Raw genomic sequence first — 17,834 nt, 5'->3', positions numbered from 1 at the left:
ATGGTCTAATTCTATTAATTTTTTCATTTCATCTTTAATTGGTTTGATATCTAATTTATCTACCACATTATTTAGGGTGAGGTGGCTGTTAAATTTTTATTCTAGTTCTTTAATCATGTCCTTCATTTTAAGACTCTCTAAAGTATCAACATCTCCTTGCTGGGATGTTGGGTTAGTATCTTGGCTTTGTTTTTCTATGACCTGTAACCTAATCTCCATTACCACCATTTTATTCTCCAATAGTTCTATTTTATTTTCTATTTGTTTTTGGATCGTGTCTTCAAGAGATGCAAATTTATTTTCCAGCATGGCTTCTAACTCTTTTTATAGCTTGACTTATCTTTCTTCTCTACGTTTCTCTAAAGACTCTATATACTCATAAAGACCTTGTAGAGTAACTGTGCTAGGTCTGCCTTTGGTAATCTTTGGTAGCTGTGGTGAAATATTCATACTTGAAAATATATGAGCAAATATGTATTACAAAAAGATAAGGAATGTGTGCACCTGATATCATCGAACTTGACTGCAGATCGCACTTGCCCCAGATTGGATTGACCGTAGATCCAAAGGTAAAAACCCACGAGTTTCTAGTCACAACAAATGGCTCGTTATAAAAGTCCTCAGTGCCTGGTGCTGAGAATTCTTGCAGAGCTGTATTAAATGTGGCAGACCCAATATAGATGTATATGATTATTTGACGAGCCAAAGTATATTCAACAACCCACCTAGACCGTAGATTATTCAACGAACCACTAAGAAATTGTGCAAAGTTCTACAAATACACCACTGCAAAAGCAGGTTATATAACACTTCAAAATTTATGTGCCACAACAATTAGGGTTCATTGCAGAGATCTACGAATACAACTTAACCAAAAGTTTCAGATACTACAAATTCCTTAAATTCTACACAAAAACTGCAATGCTCAGGATCCGTGTATTATCCCAACTTCGATCCACGTCAACAAATTTGATTCTGTCATATCAAAATCATCTACAATTTCTGAAGTTCAGACAATCTACTATAGAAGCTTGGGTCTGTTCATATTTCAACCTATTTGACGAGCCAAAGTATATTCAACAACCCACCTAGATTGCAGATTACTGAAAATATATATTCAATTGCAGATTAGAATGATTCAGACCGCCGAGTTCAGAAAATATATATGGAATGATGCTATCTACAAGCCTCAGAATGCACACCTGTAATATTTAAAACAAAAAAAGTGTAATTTTGACCATTTCCATTCTTATTATTCAATTTATATCGAGAAAAGAGTCACTACACACAAATGGTTGAATTAAGGAAATATGGCTATAGTTGTTTATGGCTTTCGAATTGTGTAGTTATGTACTCTATAGAGTTAATAAATAATATTCCAATATAATCATTAAATTATAAAACAAAATAAATATCAACCATCAACTCCACACCATATACATTTTTTTATTTTAGAAGACTTTTAAAACCAGTCATTAAACGTAATAACATCACATTTATAAAAGAAAATTGGTAAACCATCTATCTACGTCGACTTGAGTTAACCATCTTGACGTATGTGACATAGCAAGAGTCACTATATATTAGCACATGTTCCTTTTTGAAAGCAAAAATTCGACGTGAGTATTTGAATAAGCCGCAGGGTTCTATGCATATTTTGAATAGACCACAATATTGGAGTGAGTGAGTGCGAGACTCGTTGTTTTAATAAGAGAAAATGGAGCAGCCCCGCGTACAGATTCAAACTGAAATCAGATCAGAGTGGATAAACAGAGTCTTAGCATGCGGTAAATGTTTGAAATACATAACGACTTCCGGCGAGTGTGAGTGCCATGAATGGTTCCAAACCATTCTTCTTTGGACGAAAATATTGATTTCAGAAACGAAACTACTGGTGGAAGGGAGACTTTCTATTATGCAGCAAATGGGTTGAAAGTGGAATTCGTCCTATGGGATTCAGAGGAGGGTGATTCGCAGGAAACTGAAGATGAAGAACCGAGTATTTCCTCGAACCTGGACCCTGCTGATCCTAATTCCGTTTCTGGACTAGGAACTTCAGTCAATCAACAAAATCCAAATCATAGTTCCCAGAATATTGAACAAAGCCTGATTAGTAATCCAAGTGAAGGGAACATGGAGGGAGATGAAATGTTAAATTATCTTCAACTCCGATTAACGAGTGTAATGTTTATGTCTGGAAAAAGCGCTATGATACTGGATATATTGGGGCAACATCTTGATTGGCAACAAATTCTCCAACATGTGGAGTCCGATACGGTAGAATTAAGATGGCGGTTTTACAGAATTGATGGGATTTTTGATGAATATGACCACACTGATTATAGTGAAATTTCCGTAGAGAACCACTATGGGCTTTTTGATCGATTTGAGCACATTGATTTCGGTGAAATTCACGTAGAGGACGACGACTATGTGTTGGGTTCGAGTGCAGATGAATTTGGGGACTTGATTAGCTTTGATGGACATGACGATACTGAGTATGAGTTTGCGTTGAATGCCGCAGATGAATATGAAATCATTGTCCCTGATGATGATAATTTCAACAGTGGACCTCGTCCCGCATCGAAATCTGCAATTGAAAGTTTTCCCACGCATGTAATCTCAGTTGACAGTGCAGATGCAGATGCATGTTGCTGCATCTGCACAGACCCGATAGCTGTTGGTGATGAAGCCAAAACACTGCCATGCAATCACTTTTATCACATTGAATGCATCATTAAGTGGCTTGGCATTAGCAATGTTTGTCCACTATGCTGATATCAACTGCAATGAAGATCAACGCCAAAACTGAAAGACTGATCAGTGAATATACTTTTTAGTTTGTGTATCATCCGGAAGTACTTTTAGTGGCTTTTGAATTTGTTTATTGAATAAAATTTGGGTCTAACTATGGAGGCTGCCTAAACATGACTGCTAAGTATTTATTGAATTAAAAAAAAAATTACAGATATTATAATAGCTTATTTAACTAATAAATCCATTTTCCAAGGATTTCAGTTTTCTGTGATCTGTAATGTATTTTGGAATAATCACATTTTGGTTTTTAGCCAATGTTTTGAATCATCTATTGTGGTTTATCCTCAAGACAATGATGGAAAACAAGATTTGTCATTAGATATAAATAGCACAGATGCCTCAGGTTACAAAAAGTAGACTTCAGAAATTTTGTTAATAAATTAAGCTGCTATTTTATTCCCCTCCCTTTATGTAGAATGTATTTTTATGAACAAACAATAAAACTTTGATGTGGGTCTCAGATCTAATATATCTTCTTCTCACCAAGGCACCTAGAGTTTGCATGTGCAAAATGTAATTTTATCATTATCTTGATGAATGGAATTACACCTTTTTTCCTTGCTAAAAAAATATATATGTAAACCATAATAAAATATTTCAATTTCAATACTTAAGAATAAAAAACAATAAAAATTAAACAATTTAATTACCTTTTAATATGAATAATAAGAAGATTGTGCAAAATATTATTATTAATAATAAAATTCAGTTTATTTAGTACTTATGAACATAACATATACCACAAACATCCAAAGAATAATATTATAATATTCATGATACATGCGTGAAAATGTGTTGGCTCAATGAGCTTCTAATTATTAGGTGAAATATCCAAGTACACAATTGCAATGGTGATACACTAGCTCCAGTATTGGAGCATTAAGTCACTTTTTTCTTCTAAGGAATGGTATTCTCTCCTATGCCAAGCTGAAGAAGCCAAGGCTAGCTCTCCAAAGTATAAGCATCCAAAAATCCCTTTGCTTGAGTTATGAGGTTTATTTTATAATAAGAGGAATTACCTTCATATCCCTATGGCTCTTGAACTTCCCTCATTACTCTTGAACTTCTAAATGACTTTTGAACTTCTATTTGACTCGTTTGTCCATATGTGATTTTTCATATTCCACATGTGACTCTCAGACTCCCATACATTACATTTTTCCTTTTACTTTCGATAATTACATCATTACATTCCATAAGTGATGTGGCATGACACAAGGAAACATATGACATTGTGATGACACTCGTACTGTTGAAGAATGTAACTAGTGTTATTTTTATTGATGTATTAAAGCATGGGTTTCATGCTTTGGTCATTGGTCAATAGGTCAAGGCATCCATTGTAGGATTCTAGGTTTATGTCTTGAGTCATTGTCATTATCATTATATTCTACACCCTTATTGGGATCATTATGTCAAAGAAAAAAAATTATTTCAGGTATTTTAGAATGTAAACTCCTCCATCATCAAGTCACCCTCAAACACTTAAAGTTGGCCTCAAGTAGCTATCAAGTCCGCCTCCTTAAAGGGTCACATCGCCACACAATAAGACTATATATATATATATATATATATATATATATATATATATATATATATATACACAAGACCTATTTGACCTATTGAAGAGGTGAAGTAAGTGATCTATAATTGAGATGAAGAAAAGGTAGATAAAATGAGTCTAACTGAAGTCTTTTATCATCACAATGAATGAGTTATTATAGTGAAGGAAGGAGAGATCTATGGAGTCTATATTTTGCCTCAAATACAATGGGAATGATAAATATTGTAGGAACAAAAGGTGTATGATGGAATACTTAGACCAAGGACTACAGAGGAAATAGAAGGGTGACTTGATGTTCAAGAGTTTTCATCGTTTTTTATGTCTTATACTATGCATTGTTACTTCTTTTGTTTTCAGAAGAGGAACTCTGTATTCATGGTAAAAAGAAAGAATTGAAGAAAGAGGAGAACAATAACACTAGAGTGACAAATGTAGAAAAAGAGAGAAGAGAACCGGTCTAGTGATCATTTAAAGCCAATATCCCCCATGAGACACACACATAGAGATTGATGGTCAAGTCTTCAGAGTTGGTGAATTCACTTGTAATGCTTTGGCAACACAATTATAATGTTTTGAAGTGATGAAACAATATTTCATGTGTAAATTGTAGTCCAACCAATATTAAGTTGGAAACTCATATTGTAATACTTGACATTTCATATAATATAATTTATGTGGTTGAAATTATTTATAGTTGTATTTGATATTATTTAATATTGTAATTAACATATGCAACTTTGCGTTTTCATATTAGGTGAACATTGTATGACATTTTTTTAATTTAGTCACAAAATCATACTAATTAATTTATGTTGATTAATAATGAACACATAAAATCAATCTAAAACTACTAAATTAACAATTTGTATTGATTAATGATGAACACAAATAAAATGAATATACAACTCAATTAGTCGTTTATAATGATTATTAATGAAAGTAAATGACATGAATATAAACTACTAAATCAGTTGTTTATATAATGAATATGAAACTACCAAAAAAGGATATATGACTACTATCAATGTTAAATTTGTGATTACAAATAACAACTAAATTTTGTATATATACTACTATTAGTAGCTAATTTACAGTATATTATAACATGACCGAAATTTAGTCATATTTATTTGGTCATTAATTAGTATTAAATCATGACTAAAATTTGGATATATATGACTATTAGTAGCTAATTTACAGTATCTTATAACACGACCGAAATTTAGTCATATTTATTTGGTCATTAATTAGTTTCAAATCATGACTAAAATTTGTATATATATGACTATTAGTAGCTAATTTACAGTGTCTTATAACACGACCAAAATTTAGTCATATTTATTTGGTCATTAATTAATTTCAAATGATGACTAAAATTTGCATATATATTACTATTAGTAGCTAATTTACAATATCTTATAACGTGACCAACATTTTAGTCATATTTCTTTGGTCATTAATTGGTTTTCTGGGATGATCATATAGTAGTATATTTTGTTGTGTATTTGGTCATTAATTGTGGCAATTAATGACTAAATCAATGAATAAATTAGTGACCAGATTTATGACTAAATATACTACTAAATGATAAAATTGAGACAACCAATTAATGACTAAGCTAAAAATGACTAAAAGTTGGTCGCGTTATAAGATACTGTAAATTAGCCACTATTGGTCATCGACTGAAAAATGGTCATTTATATGCAAATTTTAGTGGGTGTTTTAGTAATTAATTAGCCATTTTGTACTAGTATATGCCCCCCTTGTTATCCCCTCGCAGGTGCGACTAGTCGTAGAAAGAATATAACTCACACTCGACATTCTCCCACTTGTTAATTTCTTTTCTACACATGTGATCATAGGAGAGCTTAGTCATTGGTCTAGACTTGCAACACCCATTGTTTCTCTACACCAAGAAAAATTCCCAGTGCCTATAGAATTCGTCAATGTATCTGCAAAATTCTTCAAAGTGTCCACCTTTTCCAGCAACACCTTTTTGTCCTCAACCATATCCTTTAAAAAAAGATGTTGAACATCAATGTGCTTTGTCTTTGAATGATAAGAAGGGTTCTGAGCTAAGAAAATTTCATTTTGGTTGTCACAGTCTATCCTTATAGCATGCTTTATGAATCACATACTTGAACACAATCTTTGCAACCAAACTATTTCCTTGCTTGCATGAGTGGCTGCCACGTATTATGCCGCTATAGTTGAAAGTGCCACTATAGGTTGTATCTTTCTCACCCAATTGACTGCACCTCCAAATAGGTTAAACACATACCCACTGTTAGATCTTATCTGATCCATATCTCTAGCCTAGTCTAGATCAACAAAGCAATGGATGTCTAAAACTCTGTCCAATCTCGGTCTTCCTTTGTAGCACAAACCATAATCACTAGTGCCACGGAAATACCTGACAACTCGCTTCACTGCTATCCAATGCTCCTTCCTTGGTTTTGACATAAAGCTGCTCAATACTCCCACTGCATGTGCAATGTATGGTCTAGTACAAACCATTGCATAGATCAACCTACCGTATGCAGTTGCATATGGAACATGAGACATGTCCTCTTCCTCTTCTTGTTTCTTGGGACATTGTTCAACAGATAAGTTTACCCATATAAGAATAAGAATCTTCACCAATTTACTATCCCGCATATTAAATCTCTACAATATTGTCTCAACATACTTCCTCTGGTTTAACCAGAGCTTCCTCTTTTCTTGATCTTGTTTAATTTCCATGCCCAAAATATAGTTTGCAGCCCCAACATCCTTCATCTTGAATTTGGAGGAGAATTGGGTCTTCAAATTCTAGATAATTTCTTTGTCATTTCCAATCACAAGACCAGATAAATAACACGGTCACAAATTAATTTAAAATACACAAAGTGATCCGCTTTGCTTCTGGTGAAGCCAAGTCCCCCCATAAATGTATCAAATTTATGATACCACATATTTGGTGATTGTTTTAACCCATACAAAGGCTTTTTAACTTATATACCAATTCTTTCTTTCCCTTCACCATAAAATCTTAAGGTTGCTTCATGTAAATATCTTCTTCCATATCTCCATGAGGAAACGCTATCTTAACATCCATCTGTTCTACCTCAAAATCAAAAGAAGCAGCAACAGATAAAACTAATCTAATAGAAGCTACCTTGGCAAAAAGAGAAAAAATATCACTAAAATCAATTCCCGACACTTGGGAATAACCAGATCCCAAGCCTCATTTTTGTCCAAAGATGCCATTTCATCAACCATGGCCTCTTTCCAGAGTTTTCCATCCTCTGAATCTACTGCTTCGTTGACAGTTCTGGGACCATCATCAGTAATAGATAAAGTAACATTGGAAATAAAAGTAGATGGACTATACCTTTCTGGCTGCCTTCTTTCTCGAACTGATCTTCTCACAATTGGAGTTTGTGGCTCTTCATCTTCTGATTCTTGTTCTACTGTAGAGTTTGATTCTTCCTCCTTTAGCTCAAAATCTATCTTCTCAGGTTCCTTTGGTAGGAATTCATGTTTAATAACATCTTTCACCCCTTTAAACACAACATTTTGGCTGTACACAACTTTCCTTGTTCCTGGGTTCCAAATATTATAACCTTTTAAACCATCCTATACCAAATAAAGATGCACCTTTCAGATTTACTATCCAACTTGGTTTTTTTCTCCTTTATAACATGTACATATGCATCACAATGAAATACCCTTAGATTTGAAAGGGAGGGTTTCTTACCAGTCCATACCTCATGTGGAGTCTTATCCTCCAACACTGATGAAGGTGATCTATTGACTAGGCGACATGCAGTCTCCACCACCTCTGCCCAGAATTCCTATCCTAACCCGACACCACTAAGCATGCTTCTGGCTTTTTCCATCAACGGCCTGTTCATTCTTTCTGCAATTCAGTTTTTCTGAGATGTGTATGGAGTAGTCTTATATAGTGCTATACCACACTTCTTACATAACTCTTCAAATTCCTTCTTGCAAAACTCTCCATCATTATTTGTCCTAATCACCTTTATCTTCTTCTCTGTTTGGTTTTCCACTAAAGCCTTAGATTCTTTAAACTTGTCAAAGACTTTAGATTTCTTCCTAAGGAAATATATCCATGTATTCCTTGACAAGTCATCTATAAATGATACATAGTACACAAATTTACCTGGTGATGGAACTGACACAGGTCTAAACACATCAGTATGCACAAGCTCTAATATCCATTTCACCCTCTTAGCACCAGAGGGGAAAGTCGCCCGATTCCTCTTCCCATATACAAAATGTTCACACAAATTGAAGTCTAGAGAGAAATTAGACATACCTTCTACCATATCATTACCATGAAGTATTCAAAGTCCCTTCTCTCCAATATGTCTAAGCCTTTGATGCCATACCATGGTCTTTTCTCTAGAGACCACTAGATTTTCTGCATGACTTTCAGGAACCACATAACTGTTGCACCCATCAATAACAATACTACCCTGAAGCTTGTATAGATTTATAATCCAAACTCCTTGTATTAATACCAGTGCATTCCAAAACATCTTGAAGGTATATTTCTCAAACACTATTTTTACACCTACAACATCCATCTTGCTTACAAAAATCAGAGCTCAAGCCAATGCAGGAATATGCAGAACACCCAAAAGTGTTCTAATCCTTCCACCTTGCAACTTCATTTTCAATTTTCTGCATCTGATTACTTTTGCCTTCCTGTCATACCCTACGAAGACATCACCACCATCATATTTATCATACTTGCAGAACCACTCCCTATGGGGAGTGAAGTGCATGGATGCACTTGAGTCAGTCAACCATGCCTCATGATATACATGTGTACTAGAAGAAGAAGCCAAGTACACATCCCCACGTTCATCTGAGGTGGGTTTTTCCTCTGTAGAAGGGGAATTATCAGATCCATTTCCTTTCTCAGAATCTTTATATCTAAAATCCTTTTTGAAGTGCTTTTCCTTTCCGCATTTCCAACACATTTTTACAAGTTTTCTTAGAGATTTAGATCTCCCACTCGAGGACCTTTTTTTTTGTATTATAGGACCATCCTCATACAAATAAGGCATATCCATTATGGATCTCCATATTTTTCTGTCTCATCTCTTCCGACAACAAGGATGAGATTGTTTCATCAAACTCCAAGATCGTTGTATTGCTATCTATAGAAGCAACCAGACTATCCCACAAATCTGGTAGAGAAAACAACAAACTGATGCACTTATCTTTAAATGAATTTTTTATATCAATAGATAAAAACTGACTTACCTTAGTATGACAGGCGGTTAGATCCTCTGTCACCGAGTCTCCATACTTCATCCTCAGGCTATACAACTTTTTTCGTAGGAATAATTTGTTCACTAGAGACTTAGATTGGTACAAAGTCCCTAACTTGATCCATGAATCCTTCGTCATAGCTTCCCCTAATACATTTAACAATACTGAATGTAAGATACACAACTGTATTGTGCTCTTTTCCTTCTGATCGAACTTTGTCTAGTCTTCTGCTGGCATTGGAATTGGTTTAGGACCCGGATATACTATGATCCATCGATCTTTATCCACCAACAAATTCTCCATCTTGAGCTTCCACAACTCAAAACTCTGACCATTGAATTTCTCGATCTCTATCTTTCCACTACTTGCAATCTTCTTTCATCGTAAGAATCGACCCCACAGATCTCCCACTAAACAAGGTCTACCATAGGTATGAGAAAAACCCCTCAGCAACAAAGGTGTCCCCTTGAAGCCGAAACAACTCCGATACCAAATCTAGGTTTTAACCTTGTACAAAAATTAATTGGAAACGAATTCTTAAAAATAGAAAATATACAATGGCGAGAAACAAAAAAACAAATACACAGAGATTTTCCCTGGATCCCAAAACTAGGACTACGAGATTGATTTTTCATTATATTCCTTTCAATGTTACATATATATATATATATATATATATATATATATATATATATATATATATATATATATATATATACATGCCAAAGCATTCATAAAACCCAAACTTCTACCCAATGGTAGTTAATGGCATACGTCTTGAGCGATACTTTCAAATTCATCAATCAGCCATTCCTCCTTTAGTATTGTTATTTTTTGGGTTCTTACCCTACTATGAAAACCCTTCGTGGAATTAAATAGGAAAGTGAAACTTAGCTCATTCTTTGCAAGCTACTTCGAAATTTGTTTGGTGTAATCAGGTCATTTGCACTTAGTTCTAGTCCTCTAACACTAATCAATTGTTGTCCTTCCTCAAACTTTGGGTAAATTTCCTCCATAATCATGCAAAATTCGCCCAAGGTCTTCAACCACTAAGCTCCAACACCAACATCATCCCTCATAGCTGTCCAATTGCAAATTCGTCCCTTTGAACATCATTTTGCACTCCATCATACTAGCATTGGCCACAGATTCTTGGAAATTCTATAATTAGAGTACTTTTAGGTGCAATAAGTTACCAACTTTGCATCAATGATGTTATGAGCACTCTCAAAATCAATGAGATTCATCATAATTTACCCTTCTCTAAAGTTTTAAACATTGGATTGCATAGAATCCCTTCTTGTGACATTTGCAACTAGAGACATTCCTCAGGTCCTCCCTCTTAGAATGAAACATTTATCATTAGAGCTTGATCTACATGACACATTGAACTAAAACATTCCAAGCAGCAAAGATGAGGTCCAACAACAATCACATTAACCCTGTCTTAATCAGAAAAAAAAAAAAAAAATTATTATTGCCACTTGGCATCACACTCAATCTCTACGAACAACTTAAATATACCACACACATTAATTGTCAGTGCTAAGTTAATGTGACCCTCCTCTCTTTATAGATTGTGAGAGTGAAGGGAGGCCACAACCGCCTCATAAAAGGCTTTGAGAAATGCACCCTCGTGGAGTTAATGTCATCAAATAATATTAAATTCCACTCATGATTGTAATCTTGACATTATATGCATACAAGGAGTGTGTTACACCTACAAGGTGTCTTCTACCATCAATGTGCCCATGTTCAGTTGTAACCACAGGCATAAAAAAAACCCCTTAGGGAGTGCACCCTACCTAAATGATGCACGATAACTCTTGCAAACCAAAAATAGCAGAGATGGTTTATAAAAACAATATACCCTTTGTGAAGATCTCTCTCATAAGATCACCCTCTCCCAACATTGCAATGATCGGTCCTATAGCACACCCTTACTAAAAGGTGAACTCTGTTGTTGCTTTGCCTAGGCTGAAGAAGAAGAACACCTCTAAGTAATAGGTAATATAAAATAATGCATATACATAAGACAATTATTTTTTGCAAACATAACCACTGAAGTTGGTTGACACACCTAACCTATTATTAACTTTTTAAAGTTCAGATTAATATGTCACAAACTTAATATTTATTCCTATCATTCACCAAGAATGTCCTAGTCAAGACTAACATTTAATGTTGAAAATATAAACACATAGTAACAGTCCTAACAATCTAGCCTAGCCTACCTACTTAGAATCAACAAAAAACCTGAAAGTACTATAAAAAATGTAATTTGATTTTACTAGAAACTGGAGCACATCAAACTGAAAATTATAACAACAAAGTACAATAAATGTGAAACTCAAATCGTGTCACTGTTTTATCACTCCTAAATACAATAAATCCAAACACCACATCTTTAGATGTCTGGATCATCTTGTAAAGAAGATAACCCCCTATGACCCCCTCGTGTGTGTGACTAGTTGTGGAAAGAATATAACACACCCAAAAAAATAAATGTATAATAAGGCCAAACATGTACATATGAATTTGGTTTAAGAATGGAATTTTTACATGCTTATGGATTATTTAGTATCTCTGCATATATATTAATGAATGTATTTGTATGATTGTAATAGTTAATTGGTAAAATTTATGTGGAGTTCTTAGTATTCTTAAGATTGCAGGTTTGTGGAAATGAACATAGCAGGAAAAGTCAAATTTTTTTGCATCAAGTGGTATCAGACGAGGAGATCTAAAGACGAATTTTGTGCAACAATACGGAGAAAAAATTAGAACAAGATTAAGACAATGAAAGGTAAATTGATTTTGGTTTTTTTTTTTTTTTTTTATAATTTGGGGATATTAGTGACAAGTAGCAACAATTGAGAAGGAGGATGTGGTGAGAATTATGACAGCTACTGTAGTTGTGATGGAGGAAAAAGAATGACTAAAGAAACTTGAATAACAAGGAGTGATCGAAAATAATTCTAGAGGAGAGGACCAATAATGCCAATAGTTTGAGCTTAGAGGAGAAGGTTAGTGAAGTGTATGTAATAAGAAAGAGATCTGCTACTGCGGAGGTGATTTACAGGTCATAATGGGTAGTGAGAAGCTCCTAAAAAGGGAAGACAAAGATGAATATGGGAAGTCAATTAAATAATTCAGAGGGAAGCCACAAAGATGCTAAATCAAATAGCATAAGGAAAATGAGTGATGAAGAATATCGGAGGGAACTTGTTAAGATAAAAGCACAGTTGAATGCGCTTACAACATTGATACAACATAATGAGGAGAGCCAACAATATGGGTGGAACTTAAGGAAAATGGTTAAATGACTCGTTGAAATATTATGGGCCAAGATGCAGAGGCAAAAGCTAAGACACAGGTTGAAGGAAGAACTCAAAACTACCCAGTGTGAGGAGGCAGTTCATAGGGGCGAACATTAGTCAAGAGAAATCCATGGAGAAAATAGCAATGTTGGTGGAGATTTGATGCTTGAGACATCAAATGATGTTGAAAAGATTTATATTTTTCTTGATGGTTTGTTTATGGTTGTAGGTGTTATTGATGCTGAACAACCCTTTGAAGCTGTCATGAAGAAACAAGAAGATAGAGGAGAACATAGTTCAAATTTTGTTCTCAGCAGTGAATAGGATAAATAGTTGATTGGGATGCTCAAAAATAATGATAAGACAAAGGAAGATACAAATTTTAGTCCACATTGATTGTGTGCATTCATGTGGGACATATGATTATTATTTTTCAAACTAATGCAAGTGGAACAAAAACTGAGGGTGAAAAACTTGCAAAAGTTGTTGTGAACAAGGATGCTACAAACTCAAAGGAGGAAGAGTTTATTGGTAGCATGAAGACTGAACTCGATGAGGAGATTGGAACAAGGGGAATAATCCAAGAAGCAACTCTACAAGCATGGGATGAGTTTGAAAGTATAGTTGTTTGGCTATATACTTTTGTTTTGATCATTTTCTTGGCTATAAATTTTTCACTTAAAATGGCGAGAAGAATGAGTGTGAAGAAAAAAGTCTTACAATCAGACAAGCTGGAGTGGAATTATGGTGGAATTCAAGAAATAGGTGGATAAGGACAACCGTATAATGAGATGTATGATCAACTGCAACACAAAGTTTGGGATCCCAAAGAATTTTGAAATTAATGGAACATGACCAAGAGGTCATGAATTTTTTTCTACCTTGGGAGTCTGATGCAGGAGCATTAGAGCTTCTAAGTCATCAAGTTTTTTGAAAATAAAGCTCCAAAATGGTTTTAATATGGAAAATGAATTTTATTTCCTCATTGTGAATAAATTTAATTTCTTAATTTCTTAATTTCTTAGAGAACTATAGACAGAGATAAGATTTAGTAGATAAGATTTTTAAGAAGAAAATCTACCTTTTAAGGCATGAAAAATTTCAAAAACAAATCATGAGAGGTTGTGGGAGAAAAAATATTGGAAGCAATTAGAAAGATGTTAGGATAAAAAAAAAGTTTAGAAATCTTATAAACTGTTGGGGTACTTTTAGGATTTTTAAAATCTATGGATAGGCAATATTTTTTCAACAAGCGAAAAGTGAGTCTACCTTGAAAAAATTGAGTGGGTTGTGGATTGATTTATCAATCTAAGAAAATTTATTTTGTTTATATATGTTATAATAAATATTGTAAGCCTAAGGGGAAAACAAATGGCCAAATGAATGTGTAGTATACATAGGGGGGATAATATGGGGTACAAAGGAAGGTACCCAAGGGAATAATGTAATAATGGGATGGGCCATAGTAATAAATAAGCTGGTTAACCCATATCATGCAAGGGTCCACAAGTAGTTAGTAATAATGTAATGGGCCGATGGTATTAGATAGATGCTATTAAGGGAACCATGGTAATGACTCATGGTATTGTATGTATTAGGCCTATATAGAGGCCAGAGACTCCACATTGATGGATGTCAAGAAATATTGTATAAACAGGCATATGGCTTGTGGAGTGTTCTCCTTCCTTAAGGAGTGAATGTATGGTGTTGCCCTACCTTAAGGGTTTTATTAAAAAAGAGAAGCATTTTCATCTATAATCAGATCTTGTTATTTCTTGGGTTTATTTGCATTGTATTATATTTTTAGATCAGATCTATAACAAGTGTTATCAGAGCACTTTCTTGGGCAAAAGTGAATTTTTTTTTTTTTTAATTCTTTTTTGCAGGAACTTTCTGGGATGGCGAGTTTGCAGATCAGATCTATACGTTTTGGTTAAAAACCCGCGAAATCTAATTGCAGATTTGGATTGTTTGTGAAAAATACCCAAGTTAAAAAAAAAAAATCGGCCGAATCAGAGTCCGGATGAAGGAGATATTGTTGATTTAAAAATCAGGGGTGTTGCAGATAATTTTCAGGGCGGCGAACTTGCAGATCAAATCTGTATGATTTGGGGAAAAATATGCAAAATATAATTGTGGATCTAGATTTTTTGTGAAAAAATACCTGATTTCAAAAAAAAAATCGGCCGAATTGGAGTTCGGATGAAGGAAATCTCACTGATTTAAAAATCAGTGCTGTTGCAGACATTTTTTGGGGCAGCGAGTTTGTGATGCATATATTTATGTTCTGGTGCAAAATCTACAGAATCTAATTGCAGGTCTGGATTATTTTTGAAAAAATACCCAATTTCAGAAAAAAATCAGTTGAATCGGAGTCCGGATGAGGGAGATATCATTGATTTAAAATTAGCTCTCTTTTCATAATTTTTCTTTGTGACGGCGGGACAGTTGCAGCGTGGATCTGAAATTCCAGTGCCTAGATCAGGATTTATACCACATGAGAAGATGCATAATGGTTGTTCTATTTTCGAAAATAGGTCATAATAGGGATTTTGAACAATATTGACTAAACTGTGGCCACTTTAAATTTTCGCCAAGTAAGTGATTTTTTTTCGTGCCGTCTAGCAAGATATTTTTTACAGGAAAATATGATAGCCCTACTATTGAAAAATTCATACAGAATCAAAATATCACATATGGGAAACAATGGAAAGTTTTATTATCGGTTGGTTTCCAAGATGAGGCTTACAGATGGTGGAAATCAATTTACAACAAGCAGTTGTCTGAAATTTCGGATAAAGAATTTGAAAAACTCCTTTTGGACAAATGGCCTCAAGCTAGAAAAAAAGATAAGGGGAAACATGTGAGGTTATTTCCTACTTGTATATCCTTATTACAGGTTCATGGATTGATTCATAAGGAGAAATCATTGTGTCTATTTACCATTTTGAACTTTTATTATTTTTTTTATTTTTGGGCTTCTTGGCTTTGTTTTTGTTTTCATTTTTTTTGAAACCAATTCTTTTTTTAATCTCAATTTTATTTTTCTTTTTCCCTTCTCCTATTTATATGCTCTTATTTTCTCCTCTTCTTTGAACATATTGTCCTGATTTGTGACCGAAATGAAAGATGGCACCTTTAGATTCAATTCTGAAATATCATTCTTTATAAAAATGTTACAATATAAACTCCATAAAATGTTTTTGATAATTTTTTTCAGATTAATCACATCATGAGTTTTTGGTCGATGTTTTGAACCATCTAATGTGGTTCATCATTAGGACAAAGGTGAAAAAATCAGTCAATCAAAATAAAGGTGAAAAAATCAGTTAGTCAAAATGATTAAATATCAAGGATGCATCTATTCCAGAGTTAGCCAATAGGAAATAGCCATTATGAATTAGCCATTAAAAAATTAGTTGAATAAATTTATTGTTATTTTGTTAAGTTTTATTTTAATTTATTAATATTTTTAATTAAAATAATACTGAATTCAAAATTAATTAGAGTAATTTAATACTATAATAAGAATTGAATATTTGTAAATATATAATTAAAAATAAGTTTAATATGGTTATTATTAAAAATGAATAATATTTATTATATTTAAATATTATTATATTAAAATATTGGGTAATATTTTAATAGGGGGGTCAAAGAGGATATAAATTGCAATATAAAAAAAAATAAAAAAAAATAATAATAATTAATTATTATATTTATTGATTTTTTTTTTTTTTTATGAAAAGCAGGCGGGGATCCAACTACTATGGAACAGATGCATCCTTACTATTTAAACATTTTGACTGATTGATTTTTTCACCTTTGTCCTGATGATGAACCGCATTAGATGGTTCGAAACGTCGACCAAAAACTCATGATGTGATTAATCCAAAAGAATTTATGAAAATCGGTATGGATCACAAAAGTCTAAAATCAAGTTCCATAAAATGTTTTTGATGATGATGATGGTTAACGTCCACTGAGACCAAACTTGGTCTATTGGACCTAAAGAAATAAATTATTTAGTTTGATTTAAGATTTTATTCCTATGCTCAAAAAGCTTGGAGAGAAGCCTCCCGAGCTCACTATAATTTTGACATCGTAATAGGCTAGGAAGGTCAGTATTATGATAGAGATTATGACACTAAGATCTAATGTGGTTGTACGCGGGGCACTCTAAGAGGAAGTGGTTTTCATCCTCGATGTTCCTATTCTCACAGAGATGGTAGATCCTTTCCATCCATGGTGTTTTAGGAATTGCCCAATGACCTGTTTCACTATGGAGCTCATGAGAGTTCGTTCTAATCTTCGCTATATTAATTTTCTTCTTCGAGCTAGTTAAAACAGAGAGATACTTTTGATCTTCTAGGGTGGGGTTGATGACCTTCTTATAATAACTTAATTTTCTTTTAGCTTCTAAATCTTTCTCACACCACATTTTTTCTTTGAATTTAGAAGTAACAATATTATTAATGTTATTAATGTTTTGCAATGCATCATTCTCGTTGATCTCCCAATGGTTTAACCAGGCCCTTGTGTCTTTATACCACCCCCAGTTGAGCCTTAGGTGGTTTCGGCTGGAATTTAAAGCTAGCTTAGGAAGTCTATGGTCTCCTATGTTATTAAGTTTGTGCTTGTACACCAGAAGCCTAGTCATAGCTAGGCTCTCGATAAGGGAAGGACCTACTTCAATATGCAGAATAGGATAGGGTGTGTTGCTTTTAATTTTTAGGTTATACATTATAAAACAATTCCTGATTTGCTCAATCTTTCTCCAAGATTCTCTAGAGATGCTGCGACCCTAGACCTCACGTTCTTATAAGATAATAGGAGTGACTAATGTT

The sequence above is a fragment of the Pinus tabuliformis genome, chromosome 2_1, assembly GCF_031772625.1.
Source record: "Pinus tabuliformis cultivar Carrire ecotype Pingquan chromosome 2_1, CPIR1, whole genome shotgun sequence".
Taxonomy (NCBI): Eukaryota; Viridiplantae; Streptophyta; class Pinopsida; order Pinales; family Pinaceae; genus Pinus; species Pinus tabuliformis.
Note: the sequence above shows the minus strand (reverse complement) of the source record.